The sequence below is a fragment of the Nasonia vitripennis genome, chromosome 1, assembly GCF_009193385.2.
Source record: "Nasonia vitripennis strain AsymCx chromosome 1, Nvit_psr_1.1, whole genome shotgun sequence".
In the NCBI taxonomy this organism is placed as follows: Eukaryota; Metazoa; Arthropoda; class Insecta; order Hymenoptera; family Pteromalidae; genus Nasonia; species Nasonia vitripennis.
In genome coordinates, this window is record NC_045757.1 from 26229723 (window position 1) to 26236069 (window position 6347).

The 6347-nt window shown below is 39.1% G+C and overlaps 1 protein-coding gene across 1 annotated transcript in view; it reads right to left on the minus strand.

Moving 5' to 3' along the window:
* LOC100118809 (alpha-mannosidase 2) overlaps positions 1-6194 on the minus strand; it is a 258498-nt gene extending 252304 nt beyond the window's left edge. The window contains exon 1 of the mRNA XM_031921366.2: positions 6103-6194. The gene's annotated coding sequence lies outside the window, so the exon portion shown is untranslated. The remainder of the gene's footprint in view (positions 1-6102) is intronic.
* Positions 6195-6347: the final 153 nt, after the last annotated feature.

Sequence of the window (6347 nt, forward strand, 5' to 3'; positions counted from 1 at the left end):
AAAAGTTTAAGAATATAGGAAAGATAAGCTACCAACAGAAAGTGGCTGAGATATAATAAATGACGTTGAACTAATACCACGAAACTGCGTGTCGACGGCCGATTGGAAGCAACCATAATCACATTGGGCTACTTATGAAGGCAAAACCTTGGCAGGTATCATGAGAAACGTGCTTTGAGACCTTTGGACTTTATTGTCACTTTTTTATAGGCAATACCAAGATTAAAGTCTCTTTTTGTTGTGTCGAATTGACATTTTTACTCATCGTTCTGCATTTCAGTATCGCAACATAGATGAGATAATTGTTAGATATTAATAAAGGTATGTGTGTAAAAGTGAACAAATTTCTCTTTTACTTTTTAGAAAAAAAAGATGTTCCGGAAGTTAAGTATTTAGGCAAAACAATGCCCTATAGAAAAAGTTTTCGTAAATAGAGACAGGAAGAAAATAATCATTGTACTTTCACAACTCATTATCAGTGCGTCAAGTCAAGTCTTGAAAATACAACATTCTTGCAAATGATAATTCTTATGTTCAGCATAAGGAAACATCCATGATTTCTAAATAATTTTTAACAAATAAAATAAACATTCGTTATAATATTACATCGGATTTTAAAGATTTTTCTTGAAACTAGAGTTTCATCATCAGAAAGTGTGAAAAATACTGCATAACCGCTATTCTTTGTGAGATTACACTAGAGCTAAAAAGTTACATGCTGGATGTATAATAATACATTGTTTGTACAACGCTTACAATGTAATAACTAGAAATTGTGAGATTTAAATGTTCATTCGTATCAAAGATCATTTTCACATAATAATATTCTTTTACTAACCAAATTGTTGTTAATCCAAACTGGCCCAGCTTAAAAGTATGTTGCCATCACTTTATCAGAATCACAATAAAGTACGCATATTTTTGATTGATCTGTAAGTTTGAACAGAGTTATAAGTTTAAAACTCGCAACAGTCCCGTAAAGGCACAGAAGACAGCGAGTGCAAACGTGACCACGAAGACAACGCGGGAAAAACTGGATGCTTAGGTGCTCACGGATCGCCGCGAAGCGCAAGAAACCGCGACTCTCATTCTCGCTGATGGCATTTTACCAGTCGCCAGAGACCAGCACCGGATTCCAATGTAAGTAACCCTTCGAGCGCGCGGTATATGACCAAACGAGGGAGGCTGTCTCTTGCGAACACTAGATGCTGTAGAAGCTGCTCTTGTACTTTCACGGGATCGATGCGCGACTTTTGTCTTTTTCTGTTTCTTTTGAAATAACACTGACTGATGTGCAATCTAATAAACATTTCAACATTGTAGAAATGGTTTTAAGTTTGTATAAGCAGAGTAAGCTTAAATTACAATCATTATGGGAATGGATTACGAAACTGTTAAAAACAAAATATTACGGGTCTTTGTCATAAAAAGTCAGACCACATAAAATACTAACAACTTGTATTACAAAAGTATATATGTATCATCATCTCAATTCTTAACAATTAAGATTGAAGACATTTCCCCCTTTGAAAGAATTCAAACAACTAACTATAGCAATAAGCACGAACAACATTTTCTCGACTCAAAAGTTTCACATTTTTCATACCAACCTCTCAAAAGGTTCGCTGCAGTCACAACATGAAATAAATTTTCTAAGCTTTGCCCCAACACTGATATCCGAAGCAGCTATAGCGTGCGCGCGGATAACACTAAACCAACGCGCAATTTATTCCGAAGAACTTTCCCTTATAACACCGAGATTGCCTACAGCGAGCTTAAACGCAATTTAAAGTTCGAAAAATACCTTGCCACATTTTTCTTTTAAATTCTCCATGAGCTTCTCCCCCCCTAAAATAATACCAACTTTCAGGGGCACGCGCGAGCATAAACACACGAGCGAATTTCCAGCGCGTATGCGTACATGTGCGCGCTCGGCACGTATATAACCGCAAGTGCGAGAGAAAACGCACAGAAAGAGAGAGAGAGAAAGCGCGAGAAAAAAACTACTTTGTAGGAAGCGAGCAAGAAGAGAGCAAGAGAGGAATGGAATAAAAAGTAAAAGCTGCACGCGTATGTACATAGATATACTATACCTATAGCTGGAGCAAACCTCGAGTTGGCTATATAGGAACGAAAGAATCCACAATGCCACGGCTTCATCTTCTGCTCTGTTGCTGCTCGCAGCATTGCCGTTGACGTGCGGAGCGCAATCGCCTCGACTCGGATGCACTCGCACTCCGTAATAACTTTTCTCGGAAAATCAATTAATCCTGAACATCTTCGCCTCGTTCGTGTAACCTATCTCTCTTTGTTTCTCCTTCGCCTAACTCTCCCTCTGCTTATATATCTAAAAAATACAGCAAGTTGCATGTTACTAGGCACTATCAAGTTTTCAATGTTAACAACTTACGTTTGGAAGTCATAAGTTTTACTAGTTTTATACCAGTTCGTTACGTTGCAAATGTAAGTCTAAGCTTTTATGGATGAAGCTCATTTATAAGCTTTTCAATCCAGAGGATGTCAACTTACCCCCGACGTTGGAAAACTCTCGAGAATGCCTTCTGATTGCTTTGAAAATTTTGCTAGCACGCGCACCGGAAGCCAGATCCTGGCACGGCTTCGTGTACATTGGCAGTTTTATACATCACGTTTTGCTGTACAAGCGTTTGAATAATTTTACATCTATATCTTCGCAGGAATGTATAAAGCCGTGAATTTTCAACAATTTGATCATAAAATTATAATGTTTAAGAATGTTTAGACATTTTTCTTACGACCTTATTTTGTATTCAAAGTACATTCCAAAAACGGTGGGAAATAAGAAATTCGATGCAGTTGTTATAATATGCCTAACTCTATATAAGCTATATTTTACAGGCGCGTTTCATCGCAGACATACGAAGCGTTCTTTTGATTAATTTGTTAATTAGTACTATACACGGGCTGACGCGACGAAAGAACCTTGCATGCAATTAATTTTATAATTAGCTATTTTAATTAACTCCTTATGTATAGAACTAAATTTTCCGTACTTTTTAAGCTGAATTTCGATTACAGAATATCACGTAATTTTGGTTCGATCTAAAATATTTACAAACGCTAAAACGAAAACAGCAAATTTCAAAGTATAGTCCTGAGTGATCAGACTGCTTATGATGAATTTTCGAGTTAAAAACAGCAGCAGAGTAAACTCTTAATCTAAACACCACTCTGACGAAGTAAAAATGAAAAATTTCGGCAATCCCTTCCAATTTGAAGTTAACAAATCACCCTAACATTTGAGCGCATAAGTTTTAATAATCAAGAGCATGTCCCGACCAAGTGAAAACTTAATCTCCGTAACTTAGTTGTTCAGAAGTGAGCGTAAGCACGAGCACCTTAATTAAAATAAGTGTTGCACGCGTGTAACTACATCTCGTGAGCGCAGCTCCACATCACGCATATCTAGAAAAGCGCGCTTGTGGTCCTATAGCATGCACCAACAACGAACGCAAGCGTTCGCGCAAATACACCTGCACGAATATCGCTGCAATAATCGCGGCTTCAACGCGCCCGCTCTCGCAGCAGTATCAGTTTTACACCTGCAGCAGCAGAAAGAGAGAAGATGATCTAGCCTCACTGGCAGCGCATATTTAATTCGTTAACGCAGACGCTGCTGTATACATATACGTATATACAGTAGTGCATAGCTCGCGGATTTACGGCGCTCGCTTTGTATTCACGCGGCTGAGGCTAGACACGCGAATCGAGCGAGCTCTCTCGTTTATAAATCAAAAATGATGCAGTGCGCGGGCGTCGCTCGCTTTTACGAGCGCCCAAGCGCTGGAAGAAGAAGGCTATCCGTCACTCGGATATGCGCTTGTTGTGTACGGCATCAAGCCTATGGGAAAGCGTTGGCTGTATTGAGGATCGAAAATTAGAATGCAGTTCCAAGTGCGTATCGGGAAATTCATATGCAAAAGACCGGGAGTGCGCATTGTTTGCTGGGATGGGAAGACGATGCTGAAATTGCTGGCAGTGGTAATTTATACCGGTAGCATGTTGACGCGCCGACGAGTGATGCGAAATTAAACGCGGTTGTTTCTGATGTTTATGGCTTTGTGCGTATGCCTGGTATGCGGAGATGATGATTTTAGGAAAGACTTCTTGCGACAATAGATACCTCGGAAAGAAGTTCGTTATGTTCACGAGAGTCACTATTAATTACTGAGAACAATCGATTTTACCTTCATCCAGAAAAAGCATCGTAGCAATGAAATTTTTAATTTTATAAAAAAAAAATTATCATTTCATTGATGAACATATTTATTTTCGCGGCTATGATTGAAAAGGCGATTGTTTAGTTTATAGCTATTTGAGCTTTGTAACAATATTTTTTTACGCTAAAAAACTAAAATAGTACATTGAAAAGCTTTTAAGTTTCGAATACTTTTTAGACGTTATTGCAAGATCCAGCAATAAAACTAAGCGCATCGCTGAATTTTGCAAGTACAAAATTACTGGAGAATAAGAAAGGCAGCGATTAACATCAAGTGGCGCGGTAGCGCCACGAAGACGAGTTTGAGAAGCAGACGAAGCTTTGGCGCCCGCGACACTATTTTCTTCTATATTGGTATCCGAGATTTAACTTTTAAGAAAAACGATTATATTATTACATTCGTGTGCTAATCAGTGATTTTTAATAGAAGTTGTCAAAAAAAAAACGCCGTCATTTATATAATATAAACGATCTGGTATATGATTTGCTCAAATCATTATCTTTTTCTCCAGTGTGAAAGGACGGTGAAGTTAGCTGCGCATCAAAAATGATAGGGAATTGCTTTTCCACCTTTTTTACATATCCTCACGTTCCTCATATCATTGCGGGATTACATACAAAAAAATATTACTGCGGCGTCCTATTAAATTAAGAGTTTATATTATAGGTATAAAAATCATTCAAGAGCGGTGTCTAGGTGTACAAGGTTGCCGGTGATGAGGTCTAGGTAGTTCGCCCCGTGGTTTTTCGTGTTTAGGTGTAAAAATCATTTGAACGCGGTGTCCAGGTGTACAGGGTAGCCGATGACGAGGTCTAGGTGAAGCGCTCCGTGGTTTTTGGTGTCTAGGTGTGAAAGTCATTCAAGAGCAGTGTCTAGGTGTACAGGGTGGCCGATGACGACGTCTAGGTTGTTCGCCCCGTGGTTTTTGGTGTCTAGGTGTAAAAATCATTTGAACGCGGTGTCTAGGTGTACAGGGTGGCCGATGACGAGGTCTAGGTGGTTTGCACCGTGGTTTTTGGTGTCTAGTTGTAGAAATAATTCAAAAGGGGTGTATATCAGAACAATTAGTGATTTCATGTCAGTGATAAAAATGTTACAAAAAAGCTGTGGTCAAAGGATTAAAGATGCTTATATTTTATTTTTACGACGTCGAATATGAAATACTCAAAAAAATTTACAAAAAAGGATTAAAATCTCTAAAAAAAATTAACTTTTGAAAAAGTAAAAGGTTAGGCGAGTTTGATATATTCCGCAACGAAATTACAGATAGAAAAGAATTGAGATCAATCAAACAAAGTCAAGTTTATCATATTTAATCGTAATGAAGCAAGGAGCAACTCTCAAGATAATTACTATTTAACTTGCCATGCCCGTTTCACTTTGTTTATTGGTGGACAACTGAAATTTTCTTTTTATGTATTAGAACGTCATACAAACACCATAAGTACAATGAAACTGGCATGGCAAGTTAAAATATAACGATTTGTTCAAAAATAATTTCACACTTATTAAGTTACTTTGCAAATTTAAGTAACTTTCGGATAACGAATAATAGATATCTGGTTTATCCACAGACATTCTCATTCACACAAGGAAACATTAAAAAAATGAATTTTTTCCTCAGAAAAACCGACGTCGCTAGATGCGGAGAAACCTACTCATCGCGCGTATTTCCTCCCAAAAAATCCCAATCCTCCACTACTTGCATCAAACGTCTTCATTTGCGGTAAAAACCCAAAACTCTATACGAAGCGACGTCTGCTCCTCAAAACCCTTCAGCAGTCCGAATCCTCGCGGAAATCCCAGCGAGTTAACCTCAAAATCCAGTATGCGCGAATATTACCAGCTCGTTGCGTTCCTCGCCGTCTCGATGGCAGCCAAGCCTCCCCGCAGTCCTAGCATAAGTATAGCAGCAGGTCGATGTGAATGGCCATGCGCCGTCAATGTCAATATCTCGCCTGGCGAGTCTCTCGGCAACGCTGCACATATACACGCAGCGGAAAGAAGGCTACGGACGGACGCCGAGAGGGTGCGAGCGAGACGGAGCGAAAACCTGCCCCGCGCGCGCAGATGTCGCCTTCGCACGCC